The sequence below is a fragment of the Rhinatrema bivittatum genome, chromosome 5, assembly GCF_901001135.1.
Source record: "Rhinatrema bivittatum chromosome 5, aRhiBiv1.1, whole genome shotgun sequence".
Taxonomy (NCBI): domain Eukaryota; kingdom Metazoa; phylum Chordata; class Amphibia; order Gymnophiona; family Rhinatrematidae; genus Rhinatrema; species Rhinatrema bivittatum.
Genome location: NC_042619.1, coordinates 350483436 through 350500809, shown reverse-complemented (window position 1 = coordinate 350500809; position 17374 = coordinate 350483436). Strand labels below are relative to the sequence as shown.

The 17374-nt window shown below is 43.5% G+C and overlaps 1 protein-coding gene across 2 annotated transcripts in view; it reads right to left on the bottom strand.

Moving 5' to 3' along the window:
- LIMS1 (LIM zinc finger domain containing 1) overlaps positions 1-17374 on the bottom strand; it is a 214515-nt gene that overhangs the window by 129157 nt on the left and 67984 nt on the right. Inside the window, exon 1 of one of the 2 annotated variants that reach the window (XM_029604585.1) lies at positions 5651-5742. The exons of the other annotated variant lie outside the window; for it this stretch is intronic. The gene's annotated coding sequence lies outside the window, so the exon portion shown is untranslated. Of the gene's footprint in view, positions 1-5650; positions 5743-17374 lie in introns of those variants that run through there. 2 annotated transcript variants of the gene reach the window in all.

The window sequence follows — 17374 nt, the reverse complement described above, 5'->3', positions numbered from 1 at the left end:
ACCAAATACAGGATTATGTAGGAGAATAAAAATCTTACATCTCTCAATCATGTTTCTATCAAGCATACAGGATAGAAAATGGCTCGACTGGTTCTTGTCAATAGTGCCAGGATGCAAGTGGATCGAGATAGGGACTCTATTAATCCTGCTTGATCTGTCTGTTGAATTCCTTTCTATCCAGCAGGAACTAGCGTGTGGCATGGGACAGTGATCCATGTTTCGTGTATTAAAGCAAGGGTCCAGTACTCCAGGGTTCATTACTGTCCCCAGTACTTAAAAAAAAACAACATTTATTTGGCTCTGCTTGCAATCCTTATCCGGGGCTTTTGCCTGGTCTTTCAGTTTAATGCAAACAGATCTTGGCTCATATGAAGAGTGATCAAGGACTGTGTATGATGAATATGAACTTGGATTTAGAGGCAGTAGCAGATTGGATTTAATCTCAATTTATAATGAAAAATCACCAAAGTCCAAAACCTGATGGCTCCTTCAACAAAATAGATAATATATCAAGTCTTCCATCTATTACAAGCATTGCTGTGCTTAAGGAAACTGTGACTAGTCTGGGGGTGAAACTGGACACACACTTATCTATCTATCCAGATATCAGCAGTAGGAGGATCGTTTTTAAGCCTGTGACAAATTTGCTAGCTTTGGCTCTCATTTGGTGAAGAAGGGAGCTGGCAACCATGAAACACACATTAGTAACTGATTAGTTGGACTGAGAAATTCATTGTATCAAGGGCTGCCAAATTACAATCTTAAATGTCTCCAACTTTTGCAAAATACTGCAACCAGGTTGTTAACAGGCAAGAGGGATCATGTTATCCCAATTTTGCACAATCTCCACTGACTCTCGATTTCAAGCAGAATAGGGTTCAAGATTCTGAACCTAATTTATAAATGCCTTCAATTTGTCAGGGCCGAGATATCTTGCAGATACGTTGGAGCTCTATGAGTCAACCAGGGTTATTGCAAACCTCAACAATGGTTGCTAACTACCCCTCTTACAAAACTGCAAGATTGACCAGCACAAGGCAACTCAGCATTTGTATGCAATGTACCAGAGATGTGAAGCTCTTTCCTGCAGGATCTTCGTATGAATATCTAACACTTAGGGCAAGAATCCAGTTAGGCTAAACTCTGGCAATTTCTATCAGGACAGTAACATAGTAAATGACGGCAGATAAAGACCCAAACGGTCCATCTAGTCTGCCCAGCAAAATCTTTAGGGTTGTAATTGCCGCTCTGTGCAGGTTAGCCCCATGCAGAAATGTTACAGCTAAAGCTACCACAGATTACCCTGCCTCTTCATTTCCATTCTCTAGCGATTACCCCATTACTGTTCTTGTTTTTAACTTCTATAACAGGAGGGCGTTCCCTGCATCCACCACCCTTTCTAGGAAGAAATTCTTCCTTACCTTGCTCCTGAGCCTACCTCCTTGGAATTTCTTATCATGACCCTAGTTCTACAGCTTCTTTTCCATCGGAAGAGGTTTTATTCCTGTGAATTATTAATATCTTGCAGGTATTCAAAAGTCTGCATCATCTCTCCTGTTTCTCCTCTCCTCCAGGATATACAAATTTAGGTCCTCCATTCTCATCTCATAAGTCTTTCAATGCTGACCCCGTGCCTCTCTCTGTACTACATCTATTCTGTTGCTGTCCTTTTTGTGATAAGGTCTCCAGAACTGAACATAGTACTCCAGGTGAGGCCTCACTGTGCAGGGGCGTTCTATCTCTTCTCTTAGTTTCAAAAGTGTCTTCAACACTAGCAGTAGCTGAGGAGTCAGAGGCTAGTTTGCCCTGTGGCCGTTTTAGGGAACAGGAGTGGAACCTTCCTGGTAAGAAGAGTTACAAACAGATCAATTGCAGGAGTACCCCACTGGCTGAAAATCTGACTTGCTACCCTCCTATCCAGGGACCATTTGTGTGGTTCCAGGATCTGACTTCATCTGTCTGCCAGGGCATTCTCCATCCCTGCCAGATACAAGGCCCTAAGAACCATTCCTTAAGAGATGGTCCAGTCCCAAAGCTGGACAGTGTCTTGACACAGAAGTTATGATTCTGTGCCTCCTTGCTTGTTGATATAATACAGTGTAATCTGGTTGTCCATATGAACTAGGACTACTTTGCTGGCCAACTGATCTCTGGCAGCCATCAGTGTGTACTGGATCACAGGAAATTTATCTGATGAAGCTTTTCCTGAGCAGACCAAATACCATGGATGCAGAGCCCCTCTATGTGAGCTCCCCACCCCATGCTGGATGCATCCGTGGTGAGGATAATTCAGATCAAAGGAGTTTTGAAAGGCATACCTTTAGTCAGATTGGAATTGTCCCGCTACCAGAACAGGGAGTTCTGGAGCTGCTGTGTGACACAGATGCTGTTCCAAAGATCCTGAATGGCCTTCAGCCACCAAAACTTGAAGGTTTATTGGGCTCTCCTCATGTGGAGATGTGCCAAGGAAGTGACATATACTGTGGATGGGCCAACATACTCAACATGTCCCAAGCTGATGTCTGTTGACTCATCTGAATCCTTTCTACTGTGCAAAGAAAGTCATGACTAGCACTGCTCCAACTGAGATGATGGGCTCAAGTGGAATTTGGGGCAGATGACAACAAATCCTAATAATGCCAACACCCGGATGGACTTGTATATCGATTCTGTGACACACTCTTTGATCAGCTAATCATCCAGATAGGATTACACACAAATCCCTGGCTTGCATAAGTGTGCCGCCACTACAGCAAGGCATTTGGTGAAGAAACGTGGAGTTGATGCTAGGCCAAAGGACAGTATGTGATACTGAAGGTGACCATTTCTCACAACAAATCTGAGATATTTCCTGTATGGGGGGAAATATCTCTATATGGGTGTAAACATCCTTGAGATCGAGAGCCCTGATTTTGAAAAAAAAGGAATTAAGGTGCCCTGCTTGTACTGGCCCAGAAAGAGCTGGTAGGAGGCTATGCAGGCATTTAGCATAGCTTTCCTGAAATAATTTTCTCCCAAGAGTGTCCAGGGTCTGAGACACTTTCTTTGGGGGCCCCAAGGAGTGAGTTCTTTGCCTATTGGCTCCCTTGAGAGCAGCTTTAACCATTCCAGACTGGTGTGGTAGCTGCATAGTTTTGAATATGGGAGCCTTTTGGACTTGATAAACCAAATCTGCTATCCTTCTAAAGAGAGCCACTAAGAGGGGGGGGGGATCTCCCACTTCCTCATCTGTACAGCCTGAAGGATTTCATGGACTGGGATAGCTACAACTTCCTTAGTGGGCTCCAAGAATTGTAGGATGTCCACCATCTTGGTTCTGGTTTCATCCTCAATCTGAAAAGTAAATGGAATGGCTTCTGCCATTCTTCAGACAAAACCAGTAAAGGAGATGTCCTCAAGAAGGGATTTCCTTCTCACCAGAGGAGGAGGGAGATCCATTAATGACTCCTCTTCAGAGATATCATTGGGTCTGTAGCCATGCCCCTTGACAACTCAGTTAGGCCTCGACAGGTAGGCCAAAGGTGCCCGATTCTCAGTCAAGGCCTCAGAGGGGGCGTGCACTTGGTTGTTTTGGCCTGGATCCCAGGGAGCTCTGGCACCTTGGGAAAAGTTCATCACCTGATGGACAAGATCACTAGTGGGGCAACAGGCATCGATCCTGATTTCCCCTTAGGAACTGGCATTGGCCACAGCACCAGCAATAGTGCTGGTACATGGGTGCTGGACAGCTGAATGGACTCAAAGATAGCTAGTACCAGGGTATCAAAGCCTCATAAAACCTTCTCCAAGGCTTGCTAGATCTTTTGGTTCAACTCCTCGTCAAATATAGCCAATGCCAACGCTAACTGGGAGGCAGGAGGCATAGTCATGTCTTCCTGAGAACAAAGAGGTAAATTGGTGGCACTCATAGATCCCAGGACTTTTGTGAAGATGAGCTCTCCTCTATACAGGACCGCTTAGGAGGGTTCTTGGCAGCCACCAGACCATTCCTACTCCTGGCATCACACTCTGATTGAGAACGATGCTTCTTTGGCTTCTCTTAGTTCCCTGCATCGGAGATCCTCAATGTTGGTGTCCAAGAGGCGGAACCCATCACTTTCTTCAGATGAGAAGATGGCCTGTCCTTGAGGTCCTTACTAATGCTTGGCATTGAAGGAGCCACCAGTTCTCCCGATCTCAATGTCTCTACCTCTATTGAAAGCATCAACATCGAGCTGCACCAATGCTGATACCAGTGGATCAGACCACTGGTGCCAGAAGTGTTTCTCCAAGAGTTGGAGTTCATCATCCTTTCGGGATCATGGTCACACACTTGAGACACCCCTGGATATCATATGATGCTCCAGGCACAGACTACATCTATTTTGAGGATGAGTGACAGACATGACCCTGGCATACCAGGGGGCACTACTGGAACCCACTAGATATGGATCGATTAATGGTGGGGGAGGAAGGGAACCCACTAGATATGGATCGATTAATGGTGGGGGAGGAAGGGAAATAGAACCAAGAGCTAAAAGAAACAGATAAGTATGAGAGAAAAAATGTGTGAAGCTTGCTGGGCAGACTGGATGGGCCGTTTGGTCTTCTTCTGCCGTCATTTCTATGTTTCTATGTTTCTATGATTGAAAAGAAGGGAAGCAAAAATTGAACTTGATTTTGGCAGTTATTGATCCTTGTTGATCTCTAACAACATACTGACCCAGAACTGAGATGAAACAAAACCTTAAGGAAAGCAACCGAAAAACCTACCTAGGGAAACTAACTGAAGGCAGAACATGACCAGGGGGGCCCTGCAACAAACAATCCTGCTGAAGGGAACCACAAAAAACAAGGTCCAAAGCAGGCCACAACCAGAGGCTCTGAAGAAAAAGAAAGACTGAACAGACCCCCATATGTGGATGCATGGTATGGTGGCATGCATGAGCATGCTCGGTGAGACAGAATCAAAGTTCTAGAAAGTTCCACGCTGGGCTCCATTGGATGATGTCACCCATGTGTCAGGACTGCCATCCTCAGAGAAAAATTTAAGCAAACAGACAGTTTTAAAATGTTTTTTGCATTTTGAATTATAGTTCCAGATCAGCAAAAAATCGTATTTAAACAAATTATCCAAAGGTTAACAAGTCAATTAAAGCAGATTTATTATACCGTTGACTTTGGTATGTTATATCAGCATTATAAAACATGAAGATTATGAAACCCTGCTGCACTGTTCCAAATGCTCCCTACTTTAACTCTAAATAAGTAATTCAAAGACCTAAAAGGAAGTTTTTTTTCATCTAAAAACACAATAGTCACTTCTTAGAAGTCTGGCTTGTGTCAAACAGGAACAGAATTATAAAAACTGGAGTCCCATGCCATTTTCCCATTTAAACGTCTCACTTACCTTTCATGAGTGTTAAATCCTTACCTTCTACAGGCAGAAATCATCCATTTCTTTATTCTCCCTTATAATCTAACTTGCAACAGGTAATGGTCCAGCCATGCAAAAATAAATTCTTATATATATCAAGAAATGGGAAATGCCAGGCCTCTAGAGCCTCACATAACGGCTCTGAAGTTTGTAAAATCTGGAATAGAGAAGGCACCTGCAGGGCCCTGTTACACCGACCGCGGAGATCCCGCGTGCAGGATACGCTTTCCTCACCTCTGAGGATGCCGGTAGTCTGACAGACTCGGGAGGGGGGAAAACACCACAACTCAGCCTCAGGCTTCCGAAGCAGCGCCGTCTTCCACCTGCTTTACAAAAGAAACACAGAAACACCATGACAGAAAAAAAAAAAAAAGACTGTACAACCCATCCAGTCTGCCCATCCGTCCAATCAATTTCATCCCGGAGCCCAGAAACAGCACTCAAAAGTGCCTTTGACCTTTGCCTGCCTGAGGCCAGCAGAAGACCGTCCAGAAAAGACAGCAAGCCAGGAGAGTGTGGTGGTGAAACAGAAACAGCTAGGATGCAACTTCCAGTCTGAAGCTTCTGTTTCCATTACATTCCTGAAGCTCACAGGTCAGAGCTGTGGAAATATGTAATAAGACAAATAACGGGAGTATATCCTAGTGGCTAGGGCAGCAGGCTGTGAACCAGGAAAGTCAGGGTTCAAAATCCTGCTGCTACTACTCCTTGTGACCTTTGGCAAGTCACTGCACGAGGATCGCCAACTAGCTAAATATCTTCCGGACAGGTTGATGCAGTTCTGGTTTTACCCCATTGTATACGCTGGGACTTATTCTGGATTTCCCTATTACATTGCATAAGAAAATCAATACACTATTAAGTACTTGTATGCAGGGGGGGGGGGGTGTAAAACCAGGACTGGATCAGCCTGTCCTGAAAATCCAGAGCCAGCTGGCAACCCTACCCTGCACCCTTCATTGCCTCAAGTACAAGCTTAGTATCCTTTTTACTAAAATGAGAGAAAACGTTTAGTAAATAGGCCCCTTACTTAGACTGCAAGCCTTCAGTACCGGATGGTAATCCACTTTGAGGTGGCTGACTGATCACCAAAGTCAGAATATAAAAAGTTTAAATAAATAAATAAATAAATAAATAAATAAAAGTTATATGCTTCTGTGTCCTCAGTAAAGCACAGCCAAAATAGAATTAAAACTTCCTGATATCTTCACAGCAGAATCCTGTACAAGTTTCCATAAATGGTAACAATGCACCACCAACTTCCTTCACCGAGAGGATCTAGCATCTGGAATCATTTAAACATATGGAGCTGCTGAACGTATGCCAAGCATAGCCCAAAAATAATACAGGAGAGCTTCCATACTTACAGCCCATATGCATTGGTCAACAGAGTCCTGCTCAAAAAAAAAATCCTAGGGTCCTCTGGACTGTTTGCTTTGCACAAGTCTATGACAGATAGGATTAAAACCAGAGTGATTCAGCAAGCCACTTCCTGCACGGTAATACCTTATAAAGAAAGCACGTGAGGGGGTCCACATGCACAAGGCAGCCACGTACTGCTCTGAGAGCACGTCCTTCTCCAACAGGCTACCGCAGGTTCACTTAACTTCTAGAAAAGGGCTTTTCGGGTTTTATATTCCAACTGGCCACTTTAGAGACAAAAAAAAACCAAACGATTCTTGAAGGACAAGGCAGTAAACCATACCAGGGTTTTGCCGTAGGTAAAAAACGACGCATCGGCGTTATCACAATCATCAGGGCACCATCTAAGCAAAACAAAGAAACGGGTTCGCGAGCTGCATATTCTCTAACACCGCACACTTTGCGATGCTTGTTACGGCAGACCCATCACCAAGAGAAACATCACTTCGCTTCAGAGAGGCGTAGCACTGCCAACCATTCCTTCAGTAAAGTCTGCAAAACTAACCCAGGCGAGAGAGAGGGCCTTATCATTGGCAGGGCCCGTACTATGGAAGACGATGCCTCCTGAAATCAGATTACAGAGTGATCGCAAAACTTTTAAGGAAAATCTAAAAACATGGCTCCTCAAACAAGCCTTTCCTAAAGAGACCGGAGGATAGAGCCAGTACAAGAACAGACAGAAGAGCATGAACCCAACGCTACTCTCATAAAGGGCATGGTAATACATTATTCAGTCTTACAACTAAAGTAAAACTACAAATGAAGAGTAACTTACTAGTACACCCGGACAAGACCAACATTACTCAAATACTGACTTTTATTTATGAAAATTGTAACCGAACCTTATTGGCACCTGTTAAGAATGTACTATAATTCACATTTACCTACCTGAATTTATGTGCCTATTTGTAAACCGCTGCGACGGTATAGAAAAGATTTTAAATAAAATAAATAAATATGTTGATTTCAGCCTTAACACACTAACAAGAGAAATTTATTTACAAACCGATTTGCATGTGATTAATAAGGGCCATTAACACAAGGAAATTAACATGTTATCACACTTTAGTACATTGACCTCTAGGTTTAGAATGGATACTGAGATTTCAGCCTGAATTAAAGGACATTATAAAGTGGACAGCATGCTTAATTAGATGCTAGCCATCTGGTTGGCAGAAAGTAAAGGCCTGGAAATGTTCTTTATCCAATTTAACTTTTTTATAATTTTTGAAGCAACTGTGTCTTTAAAAGAATATATCATGAACGCCATCTTTTATAAGTTTCCCTGAAACAGATATTATTAGATTATAGCAGTAGTGATGCACGCCGACAAGGCATTTCTATCAGGTAAAACCTTTCAGAGTTACATTGGAACTTGAACGCCAGTAAACATGCTTAAATTATCTCACATGCGGACACCCAAATATCATCGCTCCATAGAACTCACCCAGGCAAGATATATTGGATAGAGAAATGAAATCTCGGCCGTCCCTTAAAAGTTGACTTGAACAAAGATTGTATGGCGAATTTGATACTTTTAAATTAGTGAGAAAACGTGAGATTGCAGAAGAAATATCAATTTCACAAAAGGTGGACCAAGAGCACGAAATTGAGGGTAGATTTATTTTTTGAATTGGCAGGTGCGTGAATTCAGAGGAGATTCTGATAAGTTTCTCTTGAAAATGATGGGCAATTTTATTATATAAATCATTCAAAATGTTATTTTGAGGAGTGCTTTTTTGTGATGCAAGAGATTTTACAATGTTGAATAAAGTTTTCAGGTTGCCAATGGCCAATTTTATTTTATTTGCGTAATAGGATTTTTTTTTTTTTTTTTTTTTTTGCAAGGTCGTTTTCTTTTTTTGTATTTTTTTTTTGAAAGAATGATATAAGCAGTTTTATTTTCTAAGGTTGGATTCTTGCGCCAACGACATTCAAGACGTTTTAAAGTGGTTTGATTCTTCATAGGGTTGGTGAGAACCAGACAGAGTTGGGTTTGGATCTAATAGTGCATAGTAGTTTTGGAACTCACAGGTCTAGGGATTTAATTATTGCAGAATTCCAGATAGTTATAGATTGGTCGATATCATTACTAAGGACCGTGGGGAGAATTGGGAGTAAAGCATTTGCGAAGGTTTCAGGAGCGAGATGGATTTCTTTTAAACATTTCTTTTTAGGACTGACAGGGCTGTTCTGCAGGTTGCTCTTGAGCTCACCACTCGCATATATTAGGAAGTGGTCAGACAAAGGGACTTGATGGGTTACTGCAGAACAATCTAAATGGGAAGGGTTATAGAAAACAGGATCTAAGGTATGTCCTTTTATGTGTGTAGGCATGTCTAGGGGTTGTTCCCATCCTAAACCGGACATGATATTAAGTAAAGAAGAAACAACAATTGAGGGAGGATTTTGGTTAAAGCTAAATCTAAAAGGCTGAGTTAGCAGGGTAGTTGCAAATAAAGGCTTATTGTGCTATAACTCAAAAGAGGCTTGTTCCTATTCCACTACAAGCCTAAAGGATCAAAAAAATGTAATGTGAATACCCTGGGTGGTTGCAAATGACGGCTCAAGGTGCCACATCCCAGCCCTAGTTCCAAAAGAGCTGGACATTCAGAAGCTACCAGGTCAAAAAATGAGAAATTACTACTTACCTGATCATTTCCTTTTCTTTAGGACAGTCAGATGAATCCAGAACAAGTGGGTTATGCATTCCTACCAGCAGATGGAGACAGAGCAAGCTGACATCACAGTGTATAACACCCTGCAGTGACATCAGCCCGCCAGTATTCTCTGCAAAAGCAACTGTGGACAGACTACCAAAAACCTTGATTAAAAACAGATAACCATGTCAATACTCGGCCATCAGGTAACACTGAGCTCAGACAAGAATGTAACAACATTAGTCTAGGGACTGGAGTAACACTTACCAGTAATCCCTGTAATACATAAGCACACAGGAGGATCAATACGCAATCATCCGGCAACCGAGGGAGGGAAGCATTGTACAGGGCTGAGGACTGTGGTTGAAGAAAGGATTGCAACCTCTGGAAAAATTCTACCCAGGAAAATGTTGACGTATCCAGACCAGGGGTTACCTGAGGAGTACTCAACTGAGCTCCAATCCCCTGCTGAGGAACCAGTTAGGGGAGTTCTAAAATCAGACGTCCTACCCGAGCAGTCTTTACCCAGACACCTCCGGCTGGGAAGAACCAGGCTCAGTAAAATTAGAGGAGGACAATTCTCCCTGAGCCTCCAAACATCTGGCTGAGACCCCCAAATATGACAAGCAGTGCAAAGGGGAAGACGCTTAGGCTTCTTAGGTACAGGCGCCATTATGGCCGAAAGAGCGCTGAATGGTAGGCAAAGGCGTGCGACTAGCTTTCTTTTTTTTTTTCTTTTTAACGTGCTCAACAACCTAGGTGCACAAAAATTATGCATCCAAACGTGCACACACCTAGGCGCCCCAAAAACAAGTGCATAAAAAACTTAAGCACACAGTACCACTGCCGGGCCGAGAATCCTGTACAGGGCAGCCCCCGAAAGCGCGCAAAATGCTGTTACAGCCTACCATGCGACGCTCATCGAAAAGCCTCCGAGTGGGGCCTTTCCTAAGGAGGCTACTCAACCCGCCAGCTGCCCACGTACCTCAACCTCCCACGGAGCGGGAAGAACGTCAGACTGGCACATCGGGCATGGAGACAGGGGGAAGAGGAAGCCCAGCACAACAAAAGACCTCCTTCTAATATTTCTTTATTTTTTTAACTTACCGGAGCTCAGCCTTACTTGGCTGAGTACAGAGATGGTCTCCGGCTGCAGGGGGGATAGGGCATGTCTGTCACCGCTGTGCTCAGATTCCTGCACCCGCTGCTTTTCAGCTGCTCAAGCAGCCAAGTCCACTCTGGCTGAAAAATCAGCTCCTGGACCAAGGCACTCATCTGAGGGCCCACAGAAATCACCTCAGGAATTCTCAACAGGGGGAGGGACCTTATGCTATCACTGCAGGAGAGCGGGGAAAATTTGTTTCCTTAATTCTCCTTTTCTTTAAAATGAAGCAATCCCCAGTGGGGAGATGCACGTCCATCATCTGCTGGAGACAGAGAATACCGGCAGGATGATATCACTGCAGGGGTGTATATACTGTGATGTCATCTTGCTCCGTCTCCATCTACTGGTAGAGGTGCATAACCCACTTGTTCTGGAATTATCTGACTGGACGCTAAGAAATTATATATTTCTTCACAGATAAGTTGGTGGATAAAAAGAATGGCCTCCCATTGGATGTAGAGGAGACAGAAACAATAAAAAAAATTCAAAGAGAGCAGGTGATCAGCACAGAGAAGCCTTAACTGCGATGAGCTGAAATGAAAGCATAAGAGCATAAAAACTTGCCATGCTGCATCAGACCAAGGGTCCATCAAGCCCAGCATCCTGTTTCTAACAGAGGCCAAAAACCAGGCCACAAGAACCTGGCAAGTACCCAAACACTAAGAAGATCCCATGCTACTGATGCAATTAATAGCAGAGGCTATTCCCTAAGTAAATTTGATAAATAGCCGTTAATGGACTTCTCTTCCAAGAACTTATCCAAACATTTTTTGAGCCCAGCTACACTAACTGCACTAACCACATCCTTTGGCAACAAATTCCAGGGCTTTATTGTGCGTTGAGTGAAAAAGAATTTTCTCCGATTAGTCTTAAATGTGCCCCATGCTAACTTCATGGAATGCCCCCTAGTCCTTCTATTATTCGAAAGTGTAAATAACCAATTCACATCTACTCGTTCTAGACCTCTCATGATCTTAAAGACCTCTATCTTATCCCACCTCAGCCGTCTCTTCTCCAAGCTGAACAGCCCTAACCTCTTAGATTAATCTATGGCATTGCAAAAGAGAGAAAATAGGGAACACTAGATGGTCTTTACAGCCCTTATTTACCAACATATTCTCTGTTTTTATCAATGTTATTTTCATTCTAGAGCAATGTAACAAAAATCTTAAATTCCTCAGCCTGTGCTGCTATGGCCACTTTAAAGGGCCTAATTTACTAAGCTTTTTCCTCTTTACTATGTGACAGAGTGATTCCATATTTTTCTAATAATGCTTCAAACTAAACCTGCATGTATCATTCATTTTGAATCACAAAGGCATCAGTCAACAAGTTCAGAAAAATATCAGGGTTGACCCCAGGATTTGTTTGATTGTAGGACTAAGGCAAAAGACCTGAGTAGGGATCTCCAGTCTCATGTTGTTAAATGCCAACTGCTTATATAGATAACTTCCAATGATACAAACATCACTGCAGGGTTTGATATCAGTGGCAATTTAACTTCTGTCCTTCAATCAAGCAGGGATCTTGGCTGCTCTCTGCTACTTTCAGAGAGATTTAGGGAAAGAGAAGACATCAATCAAAACAATTGCCAAGGTTTTGGGTATACAACATTAACAGAAACTTTACTGGTTGACAGCGATTGCTCTTGTGCACAAACTTGCAATCATGTACCGTGTATATTAATGAACAAACTTGTTTTAACAGCAGCAAAATGCTCATCAGAAGCAAGATAGATCTGACTTGCGTGATTTCTGAAAAATCAGCATTCTGTTGTGGGGATGCTTTGCAGCACAGAGAAGGAGGCTTATGAAGATCTGATCAGGCAGACCTTGGAGGAAAACCTGTTCCAGTCTGCCACAGATCTGGAGCTGGGGAGATGATTTACCTTCCACAGCAGGACAATAATCTTAAATACAAAGTAAAAGCAAAAATGGAGAGGCTCAGCAAGACGAACGTGAATGCTCCAGAGTGGTCTAATCTAATGAAAGCCCAGATTTGAATCTGTGGCAGGGGCTTGAAGACTGCAGTCCCCAGATAATTTACAGCCAACTTGCAAGAGCATCAAAGTTTGTCTGACGAGAAGAATAAATAAAAACTGTACCGTCCCAATGTGCAAACGTTGGTAGAGAGTTAGTTATTCTAGACTCATGACTGTTGCTAGTGCAAATGGGGCTGCCACCAATTATTGAATCAAGGGATACGAAGATTTATGCAATTAAGGCTTTTTGGCTTTTTTTATTCTTAATTACTTTTGGAATAATTCTATAAAATTGTTCTTTCATGATCAAATTGTAGAGTATGCTGTGTAGGTCAGTGAAACAAATGTCTACGTTACTGCATTTTGATATGTATTTTTAGTCACCAGAATATGAGAAACATACATGAGTGTGAAGAATTTTACAAAGCACAGTATACACACATACATACACATACATCAGTCTCCGCATTTTTGGAAAGCATCTTTCCATGTGACTGCTACTATAAATTATATAGTGGCTCCTAACCTTTTCATTTCTTCGTTTTGTTTTTCTTCCCTGTTTCCCCCTCACATCAAGAGCGCTTCATTCAGCTTTGTTAACGTTCCATTATAATCAAGAAAAATACTACTATAAACAAAATTAGATAATTATCTTTCCAGACATCTGCTTCCTGTGCTGCGTTTCTTCGTATCGCTGGGTTTCCCCTCCTACTTAATAAGCACGTATCTAAACCACAGAGAGAGGAAAACAGCCTCTCAGTTTGTTCTTCGTAAGCTTTATATATAGTTGTGGTTCTGAACAGTTCATTCCAGAATTCTAAGAGCCAAACTATCAAATCCCTGACGATTAAAAAAAAAAAAAAAAGTATTCTAATTTCTAAAAATACTTTCAAAGAAAATATCCCATTTAGTCATTAACGGGGAGAGAAGAGACTAGGCAAACTAATAAGCTGCATAAAAACTAAATAGAACAGAAAAGCGTTTAGTCAAAGAATTTATTAGAATTTAGTAGAAAGACTAGGGGGCACTCCATGAAGTTAGCATGGGGCACATTTAAAACTAATCGGAGAAAGTTCTTTTTTACTCAACGCACAATTAAACTCTGGAATTTGTTGCCAGAGGATGCGGTTAGTGCAGTTAGTATAGCTGTGTTTAAAAAAGGATTGGATAGGTTCTTGGAGGAGAAGTCCATTACCTGCTATTAAGTTCACTTAGGGGTAGATTTTCAAATACCGCGAATAGGCGTACTTTTGCTGGCGCATCAGGCGCAAGCAAAAGTACATGGGATTTTAGTAGATACGCGCGTAGCCGCGCGTATCCGCTAAAATCCTGGATCGGCGCGCGCAAGGCTATCGATTTCGTATAGCCGGCGCGCGCCAAGCCGCGCAGCCTACCCCCGTTCCCTCCGAGGCCGCTCCGAAATCGGAGCGGCCTCGGAGGGAATCCTCTAACGCCCTCCCCTCACCTTCCTCTCCCTTCCTCTACCTAACCCACCCGCCCGGCCCTGTCTAAACCCCCCCCTTACCTTTGTCGGGGGATTTACGCCTCCTGGAGGGAGGCGTAAATCCCCGCGCGCCGGGACGCGACCTGGGGGTGGGTATGGAGGGCGCGGCCACGCCCCCGGATCACCCCGGGCCGTAACCACGCCCCCGGGCCCGCCCCCGGAACGCTCCGGACATGCCCCAAAAACACCACGCGGTTCGGGCCCGCCCCCCCCCAACACGCCCCCGACACGCCCCCCTCGCCAAACCCCGGGACTTACACGAGTCCCGGGGCTCTGCGCACGCCGGTGAGCCTATGTAAAATAGGCTCACCGGCGCGCAGGGCCCTGCTCGCCTAAATCCGCCCGGATTTGGGCGGATTTAGGCAAGCAGGGCTCTTAAAATCCGCCCCTTAGAGAATAGCCACTGCCATTAGCAATGGTAACATGGAATAGACTTAGTTTTTGGGTACTTGCCAGGTTCTTATGGCCTGGATTGGCCACTGTTGGAAACAGGATGCTGGGCTTGATGAACCCTTGGTCTGACCCAGTATGGCAGGTTCTTATGTTCTTATGTTCAAAAGGACAGAAAGTTTGCTTTCCGGTAAGCAGGGTTCTCTGTAGACAGCAGAATGAATTAACCATGACACATGCATGGACATAGGAACCTGATGTCATCTGATGGCACTGAACAAACCTCGCTCTCAAAGCTCAATAAAAAATCTTATTGAGAATGCAAGGGGGTTCCCTGTGCACGCCTATGGTGCTTTGAGAGCCCCTCCGTCTATTTCAGAGCTTGAGCTTTAGCTAGGTAATCAATTCTCCAGGAAGGCGGATGTGTAATAAACATGGCAAATTCATGGCTTTATCGACAAGCTGGGCTGAATTAGCCATGGTATATAGGGAGTCCCAAGCTGAGGGTTGCATGGCACAGCAACAACTGAATAAGCAACTTGATACCCCCAGTGGACTACTGGAAGAAGAGCCTGCACAAAACTGTTTGTCCAGAACGTCACATCCAGACAGTAGTGGGATGTGAAGATGTGCACAGGCAACCAAGAAACGTCTTCAATGGAAGCAGTCTGGAGATGAGCCATTGAAGTCACCATGGCTCTTCATTTGAGCCTCGACAGAGTCCTTAATCTGTAAGCAAACCAGCTCATATCAATGTGCAATACAGTCCGCCAGCCAATTTGTTTCTCTTGGCTGGGAACTCTTTCAAACAGTTGAGAAGCCTGACAATGAATCGGAGTCTTCCTCAAATAGTATGCTAGGTTTTTTTACAGCCCAAAGAGTTTATAGCCTTCTTTCCTTTATGCACATGCGGCTTTTGGAAAAAAGACAGGAAGAAAATGGTCTGATTAACAAGAAAATCTGAAACCAGTTGTGGAAGAAACTTGGGGGTGAGTACACACCCTGAAGGAGAGAAGGAGCAGGGGTGATATGATACAGACTTTCAGATACTTGAAAGGTTTTAATGATCCATGGTCAACAACAAACCTTTTCCTTAGGAAAAAAATCAGTAGAACAAGGGGACACGATTTGAAACTCCAGGGAGGAAGACTCAGAACCAATGTCAGGAAGTATTTTCTTCACGGAGAGGGTGGTGGATGCCTGGAAAGCCCTTCCGGAGGAAGTGGTGAAGACTAAAACTGTGAAGGACTTCAAAGGGGCATGGGATAAACACTGTGGATCCATAGAGTCTAGAGGATGGGAATGAAGAGAAGAGCCATGGGGGTGGAGTACTGGAATGGATGCTACTACCTGATGATTACTACTCTTACTCAATAAGCCTTCGCAACTCCAACATTGCTCTCTGCTTCAACGGCAAGGGGAAATGTGGAACAAGGGATTTGCATTCAGATAACAACCAACAAGAACTGAACGTCACAATCTGGGTAAACAATGAAGCATGGGGGTAAACTTGCTTATTACGGTGCTTACTACCCTAAACCAATTAAGCCTGATATCACTTTGAATGCATATACAGCGTTGCTCTCTGCTTCTATGGCAGGGGGAAATGTGGAAAACAGGATTTGCATTCAGACAACCACCAACAAGGACTGAATGTCACAATCTGGGTAAACAAATAAGAGTGGGGGTAGCTTGCTTATTACAGTGGTTACTACCCTAAACCAATTAAGCCTGATACATCATTTTGAATGCATATACAGCACTGCTCTTTGCTTCAACGGTAGGGGGAAATGTGGAAAACAGGTTTTACATTCAGACAACATCCAACAAGGCATTGATCTGTGCAGTCTGGGTAAACAAGCATCGGGGGTAACTTGCTTGATGCGGTGGTTACTACCCTTAACCATTAAGCCTTATGCTCACCTTTGATGCAACTCCAACATTACTCTCTGCATCACTGACAGGGGATGGCAGGAAATGATACCAACAAGGGCCCTGAACTTGGTGGTAGATGAAACAGATAAGTATGGGAAAATAAGTGTGGGAGCTTGCTGGGCAGAATGGATGGGCCAATTGGTCTTTTTCTGCCGTCATTTCTATGTTTCTATTATAGAACTACTGCTTGCAATTCACTGACCTATCTAGCAGACATGACAACTACTAGAAACAGTACTTTTCAAGTGAAGAACTTTAAAGGAACCAACTCCAGAGATTCAAATGGAGGTTTCAAAAACTGAGCTGAGACAACATTAAGATCTCAAGACTCTGGAGGTTTAGTATGCCACAGTCCCTTCATAAAATTTGGCTAGCAAAGCATGAATGGAGATTGGCGCTCCTTCTACTTGCTGATGGTATGCCGTAATGGCATTGAGGTCCACTTTTAATGATGATGTACAGAGTTCCCCATGAAGAAAAGGAAACAAGTACTGGAGTTAGTCCAAAAGCTGGCCTGACATCAAGATGAAAACCTTTTCCATTTGAAGTCATGACTTTCTAGTTGAAGGCTTCCTGGCTGAGATCAAGACATCATGTGGAAGAAGCAGGGTGTGGAAACTTGGCGATAGCAGCTTGGAAACAGCCGGAAAGAATCAAAAGGAAGAATCTGGCAGTTTCCAGTTTGTGCAATTTATTTACAGTGGAGAATAAAGAGTAAAGCAAAATCAACAAATGATACAGCTCACCTTAACTTCAGGTAGACACACATAGTTTTTGATTGTTTTCCCAGTTTTTCTCCGAAGTGTATGCCTCTCTCTGTTACACTTTATTTTCCCTGCTTAACTCTGGTGTGTATGCCTACCTCCATAACTCATGGTCTGTGTCAAACCTGTACATTGTT